Source organism: Dermacentor silvarum, chromosome 4 (genome assembly GCF_013339745.2).
Source record: "Dermacentor silvarum isolate Dsil-2018 chromosome 4, BIME_Dsil_1.4, whole genome shotgun sequence".
Taxonomy (NCBI): Eukaryota; Metazoa; Arthropoda; class Arachnida; order Ixodida; family Ixodidae; genus Dermacentor; species Dermacentor silvarum.
The window spans coordinates 52,385,979-52,403,061 of NC_051157.2; the positions used below are offsets into that span (position 1 = coordinate 52,385,979).

The window sequence follows — 17,083 nt, forward strand, 5'->3', positions numbered from 1 at the left end:
GAACAAGTGCGGAGGGTTTCTTGATTTGCACTGTAGGAAGTGTGAATCTAGTGATGATGCTAGTGCGTTTTCCAGTTCCGGCCAAAGCGCAAGCTTCGGTGTAAAATCGAGCTGCGAGCCAATCTATCCAGATTGCACCATCGTCACGAGAAGCAGCTGTAAGCTGACGCGTGAAATTATCGAGGCAGAGATAATTGATAGTTTAGGGGATAACTGTGTGTACAAGCCGTCGATTGTTTTAACTTCGATGGAATTACGATACATGCGTCATCGCTGATTGTTTAGCTAGTGCGCTTGCGTGATGTTAGGCCACAGAATGCCTTTATATTCCGCGCTTCGCGGGTATCAATAAATTGTTGCAAGTTAGCGCTCGTGTGTCTCAGTCCTCTTTCACCGTCCTCGTCTGGTTGTGCGCTTGAAGTTACTGTCTTTTATTTAAATTTTTTTTTCGATTCTTCAAATGCCTCTTTGAGTGGGGCTTTAAGTAGTTTACATAATTTGCTCTTGTTTTTTTATATTTTACTTTTCACGCAGTTATTCAGGATGCCAAATTTATATAAAGATTCGCCCTCCGCTTTTATGCAATACCTCCACTGATAGGCAATACATCTAATATTGCATATCAGTGAGCCACAGAACATTGTCCACGCTGGGCGAACGAAAAAAGAAGAGGAAGCAGATTTCTAATACAAACTAATATAGCAGCGTGTACAGAAAGAAAAAGCCGGCACATCCTACGCCCTGTGGGAACCGATATTATGCGAAGCAGTGTGTGGGGAGCCTACCAATTAACGAAACGACCATGAGAGCACAAAGACGTAGGCGTGACCTACATGACAGGCATGCCATGACATATATGTCATTACCTATCATTTATGTTTGTCATACACTCTTGTCATACTATGCCAATTTTGGCACATACCAAGTTAACGAAACGACCATGAGAGCACGAAGACGTAGGCGGCTAGATAGATAGATACTCTCAAAGTGGCAAATGTTCGCCAAGAAATGCTTCGCATTTAGTAGTGCGACGAATTGTCTATACAACGCTTGCTTTTAAGCGTTTGTTTGACTTTATCATGCGGGAATCAAAGCAGAGCGCGCAATGGGCGGCGATTTCATAGTACACGTAGCGCAACACGCTTGCTTAATTTACTCTTGCTGGTTGTTTCATGCGTGCAGGAGGAAGACGATAAGAACGCGGGGAAGGAGAAAGCAGGGCGCTCTGAGTGAAGGGCGATCCGTTTTCTGAAATGAGGCATGTCCGACGTTTTTCTTTAGTCAGGGCACAATAATAAATGAATTCTCCTCGACCTGGCATCAAGACGTTGACGGAGTGCTAGCTTTCTTAGGGGAAAAAATAAAAGAAGCAAGAAAGAAAACAAAGAAAAAAGAAAAACGTGGCAATGAAAAACAATGACAAGAGCACAAAAAAAAAAAAAAAAAAAATCAAGAGGCTGGAGCTGCGAAGAGGCGTATAACGCAACCGGCGATGCCAGTGGAAATAGAGAGAGAGAGATAGAGGAAAGAAAAGGAAGAGGCCTTCAAGGAAATCAAGGAAGGCCTTCCCGTAAGCGCATGATTGTCCTTTACCACCCTTGCATCGCTAATTCATAACCCCTTGGAGACTAATCGACGGCATTTGGGCGTCGTGCTGAGATCATATTGCGGAGAATTTGCACAGTTTCCGTTTACGCGATATAACACGATAAAGAAAAAAAAAGAAAATCAAGGAGTCCAGTACGTGACTCTCTGATGCCCTTCGTACTTACTGCGAACCGCAGTACGAAAATCTTAATAACTATGTAGAATATATAAGCAATCTCGGCCGTAGGCGCTCGTACTTGAAAGCTCCTCAACCTCTAAGAAGCAAGGAACTTCGGCAATCTTTAAGAAAGGACTCTGAATGGGCATGCTCATCGGCGACTGCACAATTTTCTGCCCTGGCATTTCCGAAGAGCGTGAATGCACTGCCGGGCTGCTTGTCGGTGCTGCGCAATCCACAGCCTATTCCCTCATTCGGCTTCGACAGCAGGAAGCTGAACACTACACATTGATATAATTATGATCCACTGAGCCTGCTGGGAAGACAACGCGGACCCTACAACCAACACATTTCTTGCAGCACTAAGAAGCGAGCTTGTCGTGCATGCCCAAGGAGCGGGCCGCGGAGCCAAGCTCAGCACCACCGCTCCCACGGTTACTTTCGGTTCAGCCCGAAAGCGGCTGTCACCTTGCATCACGGGCGTCGATGTTCTGAGCTTGCACAGGCGCCCCTCCCGAGCCGTCGCCGCCTGCAAGGGACACATCGTCGAGGCGCGTCCGCACTCAGAGAGCTGGTCCCGAACCTCGACACGCATTGATTCGCGCCCTCGCAGCGTCCGCACCCGACGAAGTAAACACGCCACGCAATAGCGACAAGGTCTGTCCAATGAGCGGCACAAAAGGAGGGCGCAAGGCCACGGCTCGGGACCGCGAGCTGCCAAGGACGTCGGCCGACGACAACGCGATGGCACCGCGACAAACGCGAGGAGCGGCGTCGCTTCTGGTTCGTCGGCTTGCCGGTCGCGTCAACGGAGTTGGACTGTCTGCTTGATGCGCTTTGCGTAGCCCGGCATCTGACCTTATTATACTTTGACGGGGCTGGTGTCGGCATGATCAACGCGCGGCACGCGCTTCCTCCAAGTGACCAGGAGGGGGGGGGGGGGGGGGGGGGAGTGTGAAACGCTAACAGAAAAGGATAACGTATAGAAGACATGTTACTAGCATTAACTCGAGGATGCGAATTTAACACCGCTACTAATCCACTTGCCAAAGGTGCTGTAGGCCACATACTGATGGTATCAGTCGAAATCGTGCCGGCATAACGCGATGTGGTGGACGCGAAAACGAAAGTATGCGTTCTGGTCAGCCCAAATTATTGCGCATAATTATTCGCTGCGGCAGCAGGACAGGATATGCACATGAAGAACGTATAAAATTTGGGTAATAGCAGTATGCCGGAGCCAGAGCTCTTGCTGTTCGCAGCCTGGTCTATTTTCAGACAGCTGTTGCTGCGCTGGAATTATTACACCGACGGTTGCCGATTAACTATGCATTCGGTGTTCATTTGCAGCTGAGGGCTTGCGCAGCCTTGGAGAGACTTAAAAATCTCACACATTGGCGTAACGGGCTACAATTAAGCCCCCCCCCCCCCCCCCCCAAAAAAAAAAAAAAAAAAGACGAAAAGAAGGAGAAGAGGGCTTCTCTGGACGCTTAATCCACATGCGTTGGTTGTGGTTTCCACAGCACCAATTTGAAAAATGCAAATGCAAATTGCAATTTCCATTTCAAAGGACTGAAGCCGCCCTTCTGAAGTCACCCTTCTACAACTCTCAACGCAATACAGGACTTCTTACCTCATAGTTCTGTGCGTTCTTCCAGCCTCACGGTGATTATTATGAACAATTGTTAGAGAACCCTAATTATAACCACAGAGAGCGCACTTAATGAATACAGCATATTCGTGTCCCTGTATAGGCTCCCTATGAGCAGTTGCGCAAAGGTCCGCCATTTCATTCCGAAGCTATGCGGTAAAGTCACTCCACGCGCGCGCAGCAGCCAAACTTAGCATGGCGACAAAAGTATACAGACGCTGTTCCATTTTTTTTACAGCGATGCTGTCTATGGCTACTATTCCAGAAAAATTTCGCGTCCGTCCCAACCCAGGTGGGCCGATGCCGGCGGAAGTGTAGGGCCAGGAGCAATGGCTCATACCCCCGTAAGGCAGTGGCGTGAAGCGAAGCTTTCAGCACAGCTTTCATCTCAATACGAAACGCACAGATAAAATAAGCCGTCAAACCACATGATTGATGACGAGGCGCGCGCACTTTCGCGTTGATCAACGTACGTTGCCGCCAGTCCCTCGCCGGTGGTCGTTGTCGGAGACTTTGGCGTAGACGTCTCAAAACCAGAAACAAAGTAGTGGTTCAGCCACTTCGTGGAAGAGTTTGACCTCGGTTACTTCAATGATCCACCCGTGTACTTAGATTTAGGTGCACGTTAAAGAACCCCAGGTGGTCCAAATTATTTCGGAGTCCCCCACTACGGCATGTCTCAAAGACGGGTAGCCGTCTTTGATAAACGGTTCTTCGGCTACCCGTCTTTTCCGCGTGCCGCGGTGGAAGGCGCTGATGCACTGTGAAGCCGATGCCTATATATAGCCGCGGCCGCTTTACAACGGTTGTCTCCTGACTACTCACAGAGCATCTCTACCATCGAATTACGTCCCAGCAGCATGGCCTTCGTTGCCACTGTGGTCTCTACATTCACCTCGAGTATACCTTACCATTCCAGGCATCAAGAAGAAGCGCCGCGGTGGCTCAGTCAGCTAAGGCGTTGCGCTGCCGAGCCCGAGACCGCGGGATCGAATCCTGGCTGCGGCAGCCGCATTTCGATGGAGGCGAAATGCAAAAACGCCCGTGTGCTTGCGTTGTAGTGCACGTTAAAGAACTCCAAGGGGTCAAAATTAATCCGGAGCCCTCCATTACGGCGTGCCTCATAATAAGAACTATTTTGGTACGTAAAACCCCAGAAAGATGCATCAAAAAGAAGGCACAAATGCCGTCAGGAACATTGAAGCAGGCAGCATTATTGGTACTCCATGAGGTCCACAGTGACCGCTTACATGTTTACACCGATGAGTCGGTCATGCACTCCAGTTCAGCAGCTGTAGTATTTGTCCCAGCAAAATCTACAGTGAAAACATTCAGGACATCGCACCTGACATCAACGACGACTGTCTAACTTGCAGCTCTGTGTGCAGCAATTGAATTGATCGATCAGGAAACGCCCTAGAAATGGTCCTTCTTCGGCGATTCCAAAGCCGTCCTCCAGTTCGCTCTCTGCATTACGCCGTAGACCCCACGAACGACTTGTCGCGGACACACGAGAAATTCACCATCGGGCATTTGACAAAGGACATGAAATCGTATTTCAATGGTTGCCAAGTCATTGTGGTATCCTTGGAAACGAGCAAGCAGACGCAGCCGCTCGATCTTCACATACCAGGGCTGATTGCGTTACGTATCACTATGTCCAGAACAGATGCAGCGGGACAGCTCCGTACGCTTGCTCGCGAGCTTACGTTACCCCAATGGTATTGGACAGACCTTAAAAACCAGCGCCTCTGTTCCCTGGATCCTGATTTGAAGCTCCGCCTTCCACATGACTTACCACGACGGGAGGTAACTCTCATTTGTCGCCTATAGCTTGGAGCAGCTTTTACAAATGCGTACTCCTACCTTATCGGAATGGCCAGAAGTCCAGATTGTGAAGTTTGCGGGTGCAAAGAGACGATAGCGCACCTTCTGTGTGATTGTCGTCGTTTTAGTGCTAAAAAAGAATTCCTCCGCACCACGCTCGACAAGATTGACAGCCGTCCCCTTACGGAAGACAGAACTCCTGGACCCTGGTCCCAGCCGACGTCGGCACGAACTGCTTTAAAAGCGCTAGTGTGCTTTTTAAGAGAAAGAGAACTTATTGAAAAACTACAGGATGTGGGAACAGACGCGTTCCTTTTTCTTTTTTCTAATCTCCTCTTCTTTTCTAATCATTTTTTGCCCTTACCCCATGCCCATGTGCAGAGTAGCCAACCGGACACTCTTTAATCTGGTTAACCTCTCTGCCTTTCACCTCTTGTTTTCCTCCCTCCTCCTCCTCCTCCTCCTCCTCCTCCTCCTCCTTCGCGACGGTCCGCGCGCATGGTTGTTTCGCTCGAAGCACAGTTGGGAGCGCTGCAATAAGATAGCGCATGAGCGCAGTCACGTGGTTTTAGTTAATCTTTCGCGGGCTTTCTTTAAACGCCAGAAAAAAATCACCACGCAGCATGTACGTTGCCACAAAAAATTGGATCGGTCGTTTTGGAATACCCTCTACAACGTAACGAAACGCACTTGGCCCTAAAGTGAATATTAAAAATTTTGAATAATTGATCTTAGTTAATTAACTAAGTTAAGTGCGATTTAAAACATACCACAAGGAGCGCCACATGAGGGCAAACCATATGTCGTTGGTTTCACTCAGTTGCGGTAAACAACTTTTTTTTTTTTTTTTAAATCCTCGGTTCAAGTTGCGTGAAACACCCTGTATATACAGGGACACACTAAAAGTGTCGAGCGCCACCACTGGAAAGACGCAATGCAGTCAGCGTGACGTGGTATGAGGGATCACGTGGACACAACTGCCACGTATACGCTGAGCTTAAATTCAGGCGCGTTTGCAATATACACTGTGTTATTCATTTATTTTTAGTTAGAGAACTTTTCTTTTTATCACCTTGAAGGTGCAATTCGGCCAGTTGACATGGGTTATCCGAAGAGACGGACAATACTTCGCAATGTCAATCCAGGTAGCTATAATTCTAAAAATTTACCAATTAACTTTCTAATTTTTCACTTTGTTGCATGTTGAAATTGGTAAATTGAGACGCCGTGAAGTCACGCCTGCATAGCGGAAATGTCAAGGCTAGCATTAATTTTGACATCAGCGTTTTCGGAATGGGGTACGAAATACCGGGTGTTCAAAATTAAGTTTACGGAATTTTTAAAAATCGCCTGTGGCCGGCAGCATAATTCTTATCGTTGAGCTAGGTATTCGAAGAGGTGGACATTAGTATCACGAGAAATCGAAACACATATTCAACTACTTACCAAACATTGACTAATGAACTTCTTAGTTAATTACGGCACATATTGCAATTTACGAATTGTAGCCGGTGAGTTTGCAAGACGCATCCACTTGAAATGAATTTCCAGGATGACAGCAGTTTCGAAATATTATTTCGAAACTGCTGCCCAGTGGGTGATGCGCTCGGCTTCTGAGTGGGGGGTCGTAGGTACGAAACTCACTATATATACCGCCATCGTTTTTCCTTTCGAATTTATTCTGTATTTTATACAATAATTTTCCTTATAGCGATCACCGAGGCGAAATTAGAACGCAGGTGAGAGTTTGCGCAGACAAGGAACGTGCGGATAACACAGGCTTCCGAGAGCGAGGGGCCGTGGCGTCGCGGCGATGCCCTTTCCCCTCACGCAACACCTGGCGCAATGACATTTGTTCCCTTTCTCCCTCTCTGCTCCGTCGAGACGCGCGCGTGATGGGCCGTCGCAGCCAATCGAAATTTAGGTGCCGTATCTCTGCAACAGACACCGGCTTTCTCGCTCAATGGGCCATTTGATACTTTCGCATCAATAAAATTTATTGTGCATCTCTATAATTAGCTGCTTGGCCATTTCAATTTGTCGAGCTAGTAATGTCCACCTGAGTAGACCAAATTGCGTTATCTTTCACATGCGATCTTTTAAAAAAGTCAGTTGCAAGTTAAACAGAAATAAAAACGAAAGAAAGAACCAAGCATACAGGTGGTTGCGCTTGCAGTAAATTAGTAATATTGCGCGATTACACCACATGTGCTCGTGCAACTGCTCATTAAGAATTCGCAGGATCGCTGCTTTGAGACGACCTTGGCTGCTGTTTTACAGAGAGTGCACAACAGGAATATATTTTATTGCTTCTTGTTGCTTTATATCAGGCCATAACATATGCTGTTGTATCCATGCTATGTTCTAAGTCAATCTTGTGGACTCATGATTCGCGTCATTTTCAGGGCCGTGTACATACTGTAAAATGATTTACACCCTTAAAAGTGAATACGGGTGTATGTAGTCCGTCTATAAGTGCAAAAGGGTGCACGGGTGTGAGTTGTTGACAGATTTACACCCGTATTCATTTTTTGAGGGTGTAAATTATTTTGCGGTGTACACTGCACTACACTGCCGAGATCTTAATCGCCTCTAATGTAATGAAAATAATTTTTTTGGAAAGGTGGCATATTAGGGGAGGGGGAGGGGGGGGATGAAAGATCTAAACCAAACCAAAGAGACGCATGCAGTCAGCCGAACATTGGTTTTCGAGAAGTGGCAATTGAAGTGTCTGTCGCCGTTATGCGAGCCCTTGACGTATACGTCTCGTTCCCGTCTCGCTGTTCGACCACGAATAAACAGTGTTCGTGCACAAGCCATTCACGAAGGCGACAATACCTCCATCTGACACACCCGAAAGTCCGACACCCATCTCTGGAATGTTGGAGAGAAAAAAGACCCATCATGAAGTCAGACACAGATCAACGAAGTGAATGAATTAATTAATGAATGAACGAATGCTTTCTCTCCGCTTCGGCAAGTCGGAGAGAAAGCATATGGTGGTGGGTGGGACGAGTTCGTAACTCACATTTGGTGCCGGTGTCGTCGGCAAAGGACTGTGTACAAGCTCAGTATAGAGATTTACTCGCGACGGTGAAAGACGGCGCGTTGCACTTTTCGAAGGAGGCTGCATTTAATTCTACTTCCTCATTGACCTTACTTTTTCGCTATGTAATATATAGATTAAATACGACAATCTTTTAGATTTCTTGCCTTACACAGCTTTCTGTTGGCTATCTGTGCAGGCATCCTATAAGAGGCACTTTTGTAAATGTATGTACCACTTGTATAACTGAGAGTGAACTGTTAACGAGATATGCACACATGTATATAGGCAGTGTGTGTGTACTATACATGGCCCAAAGAACAGGTCTATGTGAAGGCAAACAATTCTGCCTGAAATCTATAGACAATTTATGGACTATAAAAAGTAGTTTTCATCATCATCATCATCATCATCATCATCATCATCATCATCATCATCATCATCATCATCATCATCCTATATTTATGTCCACTGCAGGACGAAGGCCTCTCCCTGTCATCTCCAATTACCCCTGTCTTGCGCTAGCTGATTCCAACTTGCGCCTGCAAATTTCCTAACTTCATCACTCCACCTAGTTTTCTGCCGTCCTCGACTACGCTTCCCTTCTCTTGGTATCCATTCTGTAACTCTAATGGTCCACCGGTTATCCATCCTACGCATTACATGGCCTGCCCAGCTCCATTTCCCCCGCTTAATGTCTACTAGAATATCGGCTATCCCCGTTTGTTCTCTGATCAACACCGCTCTCTTCCTGTCTATTAACGTTAAGTCTAACATTTTTCGTTCCATCTCTCTTTGTGCGGTCTTTAACTTGTGCTCGAGCGTCTTTGTTAACCTCCAAGTTTCTGCCCCATATGTTAGCACCGGTAGAATGCAATGATTGTACACTTTTCTTTTCATCGACAGTGGTAAGCTCCCAGTCAGGATTTGGCAATGCCTGCCGTATGCACTCCAACGCAATTTTATTCTTCTGTAAATTTGTTTCTCATGATCAGGGTCCCCTGCGAGTAATTGACCTAGATAAACGTACTCCTTTACAGATTCTAGAGGCTGACTGGCGATCCTGAATTCTTGTTCCCTTGCCAGGCTATTGAACATTATCTTTGTCTTCTGCATATTAATCTTCAACCCCACTCTTACGCTTTCTCGATTAAGGTCCTCAATCATTTGCTGTAATTCGTCCCCATTGTTGCTGAATAGGACAATGTCATCTGCAAACCGAAGGTTGCTGAGATATTCGCCGTTGTTCCTCACTCCTGAGCCTTCCCATTCTAAGAGCTTGAATTCTTCTTCTAAGCACGCAGTGAATTGCATTGGAGAGATTGTGTCTCCTTACCTGACCCCTTTCTTGATAGGTACCTTTCTACTTTTCTTGTGGAGAACCAAGGTTGCTGTGCAATTCTTGTAGATATTTGCCAAGATATTCACGTATACCTCCTGTACTCCTTGATTACGCAGTGTCTCTATGACTGCTTGTGTCTCTACTGAATCAAATGCTTTTTTCATAATCTATGAAATTCATACAGAGATGTTGATTGTACTCCGCAGATTTCTCTATTACCTGATTGATGATATGGATATGACCATAGTAGAATATCCCTTCCTGAAGCCAGCCTGTTCTCTTGGTTGGCTGAAGTCAAGTGTTGCCCTGATTCTATTGGAAATGATCTTGGTGAATATTTTATACAATACTGAAAGCAAGCTAATGGGTCTATAATTCTTCAATTCTTTAACGTCATACTTCTTATGGATGAGTATAATGTTGGCGTTCTTCCAGCTTTCTGGTACACTTGAAGTCGTGAGGCATTGCGTATAAAGGGCCGCTAGCTTTTCAAGCATGATATCTCCTCCATATTTCATTAAATCGACTGTTATTCCGGCTTCTCCAGCAGCTTTTCCCCTGGTCATGTCTTTCAAGGCCCTTCTAACTTCATCGCTAGTTATAGAAGGAGCCTCTGTATCCGGTTCATCACTACTTCGAATGAAAATAGCTTGGCTGCTCTGGGAACTGTACAAGTCAGTATAGAACTCTTTCGCTGCTTTTACTATGTTATCGAAATTGCTGATGATATTACCCTGTTTATCAATCAGTGCATACATTTTGCCTTGTCCTATTCCAAATGTTCTCACTGATTTCATGCTGCGGCCATACTTTACTGCTTCCTCAACCTTTTCCATGTGATAATTTCGGATATCCCTTACATTATTTTTATTGATCAGTTTCGACAGTTCAGCGAATTCTATCTGATCTCTCGAGTTTGACACTTTCATGTTTTGCCGTTTCTTTATTAGGTCCTTTGTTACTTGGGAGAGCTTACCTACTGGTTGCCTTGGTGTCTTACCTCCCACTTCTATTGCTGCTTCTGAGATCAGCCTAGTTACGGTTTCATTCTTTATTCTTTATTCAAACAAAACTCGCAGCGCCATTGGCATTATTGCGAGGGGCATAATACAGAATAAAACAAATCAACAGAGTTTTGGCTCACAACCTCTATGTTTTCTTCATCTTCCTGTTCTAAAGCTGCATATTTGTTTGCGAGCACCAGCCTGAATTCCTCTGCTTTTACCCTTACTGCGTTTAGGTTGGCCTGTTTCTTCTTGACTTTTTACTCTTTCGCTCTTCAAATTGAGCGAAATCCTAGACCTCACTAACCTATGGTCACTGCACTTTACCCTACCTAACACTTCTACATCCTGCACTATGCTGGGATTGGCAGAGAGTATGAAATCTACTTTATTCCTTGTTTCTCCATTAGGGCTTTTCCAGGTCCACTTCCTGTTGCTGCGCTTCCTGAAAAATGTATGCATTATTCGGAGCGTATTCATTTCCGCGAATTCTACCAACATCTCTCCTCTAGTGTTCCTAGAATCGATGCCGTTGTTACCAATAGCTTACTCACCAGCCTGCTTTAGTTTTATAAAATTAGCTTTATAAGAGTCTATATTAGAGACCTTGCGATGTGCAATGACTGCGCTTTGACGTATTCCACACGTTTGATCAGCGTGATTATCGTGCGGCGTCAAACCGTCGCGCCAGCGCCGGAAATGCGTTTCTGCTTAAAAAAAATCTCAGCGGATGTCAGCAAGACAGAGGCAGAGGAAGCAATTCCTCAAATGCGCTCGCGTTCGGACATGCAAGGTTATACAATTTCGCGTAGGAAAAAAAAAAGTGACGCACGGTCGTCGTTTCGAGTTCACACATGTGCCAAAATGGTTCCAATACACAGTCAACTCGCACATGCGACGACGCTATATAACGGATACGATTGCGGGGAGACGTATCGCCGGGACGCTCATCATTGACGGCGCTAGACACACGGCGTGGCAGATTTACGCCGCGGAGAAAGGACGGAAGAGAGAGCTTTCGGTTATGTTTTTGCTGCACGCGCAGCTCAGCGAGGCGACGCCGTGTCACCGGAGAAGAGCCTCGAGTGACGACACACATGATTTCTTGGAGCGATTTGCTCTTTCTTAGCCGCGTCTGGCAGCAGCAGAACTCCTCGGCTGGCACGGTTTCCCCTTGCCAGCGCGATTGCACAAGCGTCTCGACGGGCTGCTGGAGGATTCACGAGTGCTCGAACTTCCGACATATATAGGCGGCAGTGGTTTCCATCCGCGCTATAAGCCTACACGAGGCTGTGGCGTGAAACTTCTGACGTGTTTTTCTTTCTGGTGGCGGTAACTGGGTCACATAACGCGGCGGGCGCGCTGCGAGCGTGTTTGTGCAAAACTGATCGCTTTCAAGCTGTTCATTTTCTGTTGAAGGCATTGCCGGCCTTTGACGAATGCTTCCGTCACTACAGGGTTCTCACTCGTGCTAGCACTTGTTAACAGGGGACCATGATACAGTCGTCTGCCTTCAAACCGAATCTACGGCGCTGGCTACGTATATACGGGTGTGGGAAGGCGGGCATCTCCTACCGCGGTCACCCTTAACCGTCTCGCACAAGGCGTGCAGCTAAACTATTTACACGGCGTTCCCGAATGGTAAACGAACGCAAAACAGCGAGTTGGCAACTGTCCATTTTCGAGCAGCGCACAAACTGACAACGCTAAGAGAAAGATGACGCTTATACGCTTGTCCCGTCTTTCTGTTGTCGTGGTCAGTTTTTGCGCTGCTCAAAGATGGACAGCTCCCAGATGGTCTCACTTCCAAGCAATGCCAACACTGCTTAGCTTCCGTGACGTGACGAGAACTGATGCGTTAAGCACAACATGGCCGATGACTTCCAGATGATCAACTTCCGCATCTTGTCTGAACGAAATATGCATTGTAAAGCAAATAAACGTTCAGTTTAGGGGGTCCCGATTACCATAAGCTGGTTGAATTACCACCCAACAAAGGACACAACTTATACGAAAGTTTAATAAAGTAGAGATTTCTACGACAAACATTTCTGCGAAAGTGCTTGGCAGCTTGAAATATATATAACCTTTTTCTTTTACGGACGAGAAATTAGTTTCTAGCGAGAAACACAAACCCCGCGGCATGAATTAAGCGGGGATTGAGCAAAGGATTGCAATGTGCGGGGCAGTTTGAAAGTGGTCATTTTCTCTTTCTGCGCCTCTGGATGCGGCCAGTTAAAACGCCGATACGAGGTGCAAAGCTGAAATATAGAGAACAGCGACCGCAGCTACACGTTCGTATGAACCTAGCAAATAAAAAAATGTGTTTCAGCGTTTGGTGCGCAAGAAGTACGTCACTCGTCAGCCTTCTCGGGGCTATTTCGGTCGGTGCATCGGCCTTTTCCTGCCTGAATCATCAGAGTCCTTCGAAGCGAGCTCGGAGGGTTAAACTTATCTGCGAAATAGCGTTCGGGAGCTTGCAGCTTCGCGGCATTTCCTGAACATGGTTCTAGAGAGAACCGAGAGACTGTGCGTGTGGTCATAAATAATGAGATGAGATTACGTAGATAGATAGATAGATAGATAGATAGATAGATAGATAGATAGATAGATAGATAGATAGATAGATAGATAGATAGATAGATATAGATAGATAGATAGATAGATACGCGGTTCTTCGCACAGTTCGCACGAATAAGGAAGACAACCATGCGAAAACATTTGACAAGTACATGACGGTCATGTGACGACAATTATCTGACAGTAAGGTGATACCTGACCTGTCACACACAATAAGCGCGTAATCGAAGTTAGAAAAAAAAACTACGCTATCATTCAGCGTCCGCTGCTATATAAACGTTTGTAGACAGTTAGCAAATTTCTCCGCAGCTCGCTTGACCGAGTTTCGTCTCTCTTTTCGTTGTCGAATTTAAGACTCCGTCTCATTCGAGCACGTGGTCGTGAGATCGATTTTCAGCAACGGTGGCTGTATACGGACGAAAGTGTAAAACAAGAACTTCAGTGTGCCCAGATGTCGCTGCTTGCTAAAGTAAATAATAAGCCCAAAATTATTCTAAATCTTTCTGCTGCAGCGCCCCTTTTATACCTATCTGTAGCTTGAAGACTTGAAAATCAACATCGGTAGAAATCAACGCATGTTGAGGGGTGTTCTTAAATAACCATGACGGTATTGGTGGTGTTGCTCTGTATGGGGCAAAACAGTATTATATAGAGTTGTTAGGAAGAAAAGCATGGCGCGCTCATCTTGTAAAGCTTGCTCACTGGCTAACTTTCCGGCAACAATCACGCGTTAACTAACGCACGATTGAACTAATCAACTAAGCGCGTGAACTAACGGCCACGAGGCTGTTCTGGCATCGTGGCCTCCTCCACTAATAACCCAAGCACTTCGCATCATAAGCATTCAAGCGTGCCGTCCGAGGGATAGTAGGGCAATCTGCCGATATGCATCCACGTGCAGTTGCGTGGGCTGGCGATCTAGTTGACGAATCTACAACTTTTGAATAGGACGTTGGCATCCACCTGAATATATGGGACGAAGCTACAGATAAAAATTATACGGGTTCCTCCGAAAGGGATTCTTCCCAGTTCAATGAAAATCCGAGCATCTCCGGGGATCTAACCCAGCACTGCAGTTTCCCGGGGAAGTCGCTCAACCAACTGAGCTAACACGGACGCCAGCAGATGATAGGAAGACAGCGAATAAATCCACAACTAGAAGCACTGAATAATTAATAACCTGCCACACCATGCATGTTAATTTCAGGTGGATACTAACTTTCTCTATGTCTACATATCTCGCAACACAGCTCGTAATGCTGCCCTTATCTTCGCTTCTACGCATCTTCGCGCCTCTCCTGCGCTGTACAAGATGCCTTCGGTGAGGGAAAGCCGCATTACTGCGTCGTCTTCGCACCGACCGTATTTGTGGTAGAAGCTTGACTGCACAAGGTTAAACATCAACGCTCACCATCATGGCTGTGATTAGGTTACAAAGTCGTAGGGGATGCTGTGCACATTCTACACTCATATGTCCATCTTTCAAGAAAGAGTGTCGCACTGCGATGCGTATTCCGAGAAAAGGAGGAACGTGCCCATGGACAGCAGTGAAGCCGTGGTCTTCCCTCGCAGTTCACGAATAGATAAGTGTGGGGTAGCGCGTGCCTTGTTAAGTGTTTTAGATGATACTGGCCTTCTGGTTAGCGGTAGCATCCACGGAACTACAAGGCGGAGCTTAAGCGGAGCAAGTCATTCCGGCGGGACGCTTGTAAGTGTCGAAGCGCAGCACCGTACCATTTGTACAACAAACCAACCACATCCAGACTACACACTTGGGGGCTGTAAAGACGACCTTACCCCACAGTGACGGCTAATGCCAGCACAAGACGTTCTCACCTGCGTTACACACAGCGCGCCGTTCTGCTTCCTTCGCGGAAGTGGGCAGACAAGCGTCAATCCTCAGAGGAGACCACTGGTCGTTGTCGGCGAGTCGTCGTCATCGTGAGACCATCCGCGCGTCTCATCACAGCCGGGTTCTCCTCCCACAGAGCGGGTTAAACACGAAGAGTCGACAAGTGAGAAGCAGCGACGCCAACGGCAACAGCGCTGGCAGGCCGCTCTGAAGCTCGCCGATTAGCGGCGTCTCGCGCGTGGTGAGAGTGACGCGGTCCGCAGCATCCGGCGGGCGTCGGGCGCCCCAGCTCCAGCCTTCGTCCGCTCCGCTTCTCTGGACACGCAGCAAGCCCGGCTTGCGTTGCGACCAGCACGTGGCGAGGGTGTGCGCACGGGAGGGTCGCCCCGCCAGCCCGCTGTAGCCCGCCGCGTGGCGCTTCGGGGCGAGACTTGATTTCGAAGAGGGAGGCGAGGGTGTCTATGCGCCCTCTGCTTGCCTCCCGGTTCTAAGAGCCTGATGCACTTTCTCCTGGTTTGCCTTTCCTTTCGTTTTTCTTGTCACGATGTTATTAAAGAGTGTGTCTCGCCCGTCCGAGACGAGCGCCCTGTCTCTTCTGAAGGGAGCAGCGCGGGCACGGTCTTGCGAGTGTCCTGTTCAAGTGCTATTATTTACTGCTACTTCGTTACTTGCCCCGGCTTTTCGAGTGCGAAGAGTCTCGCGTCTTTCGTATCTGTGCCACTGAGCTTAAGAACACGATATGCATGTGGATTGGCATGTGTTTAGGAGGCCACAATCTGATAGTGCTTGCTAGAGCGAAATAAAAAGAAGGGGGACGTTTCTTCTTTATTTACTGGGAAAGAACGTCCTCCTCCTAAGGTGTCTTGCGCAATATGAAAAAAGAAAGAAAAGAAAATGAATATAAAAGAAGCAAAAACATACGACATCATAGGGAGCTTGATTTCGCTGTTAGCTTTTATTTCCGCTTTTCTTCGACGCCGACGGAATCCTTTTCATTCCTTCTGAGACAATGCATAGCACCCTGCTGTTGGCTCAAGGTTGCAATGAAGAATCGTGAGAAAACAGAGTATGAAACGAGGACACGTCGACGACAATATCAGCTTCAACGATCTAGTCGTCCGCAGAAAAGAACAAAGGTTGTCGGCGACAACGTGACAGAGTGTCCTGCGTCTGGCTTGACTGTTGCCTATAATTTGTATATAATTCTACAGGATATTTTCGAGATGAACACGGTAAATGGGGAAGCGGTGTCCAGAGGAATTGAGGTATCTTCGGGCATCTTAGTCCAGCAGGCGTTCCTTTAGAGCCAGGGCTACGCACAGGACCTCTACAAGGTATGGTCCAACAAAGAGTCGCTATACAACCAGTCAAACGGCGACGGTTTATTGTACCCAAATCAATCAAAGCAACGCTACTTCATCCCTCGCGCTGGAGTCAAGGTTAGGTTCTGAATAAGGGTTACGGGCACTTCTGCTAGTCTGCAAGAGCATATACAGCCGGGAATATTTTGAATCTTCTTTCTTCCTTTCTTTTTTTTAAAGAGTTTTTTCAGCATTTCCATAACGTACATTTCATTCTCAGGAAGCAGTTCTCGTGGGGCTTATTAAAATTACGGCTTTCTTTTTCTAGGAACCTCCGGCTACGCCCCTGGCGGAATGTTGATCTATTCAGCCCGAATACCCTTTCCTTCAGGTACGAAAAGCCCTCCCCTGGTTCTCTTTCAGGGCCTTCTCACTTTGATTACCATTAGGGGAGGCAGCGCAGAGCGACTCGCATACTCGCTGTCAGCGCGGCTTCGTCCTCGCGTGGCCTACTTGTCAGGGTATCATCACGGCTGACGACAACGGAGAGCGCGCGCAAAGGGAAGGGCGCTCGAGCTCCGCGTCGCAGTTCCCGTGAGCGTCGCCAGCCAGCGACGCGACACACACACAATCATAAAGTCACTGGGGCGACGACGCTTGTCTGCTGCGGGGACGGTCGGCCGAGGAGGACCTTTCGCGAGAGCGGGGAACGCGC

General features: G+C 47.2%; 1 protein-coding gene across 1 annotated transcript in view; it reads right to left on the bottom strand.

The window, feature by feature from the left end:
- Window positions 1–15,450, bottom strand: part of LOC119450037 (proton channel OtopLc) — a 28,402-nt gene extending 12,952 nt beyond the window's left edge. Inside the window, exon 1 of the mRNA XM_037713388.2 lies at window positions 15,052–15,450. The gene's annotated coding sequence lies outside the window, so the exon portion shown is untranslated. The remainder of the gene's footprint in view (window positions 1–15,051) is intronic.
- Between the last annotated feature and the right edge of the window lie 1,633 nt (window positions 15,451–17,083).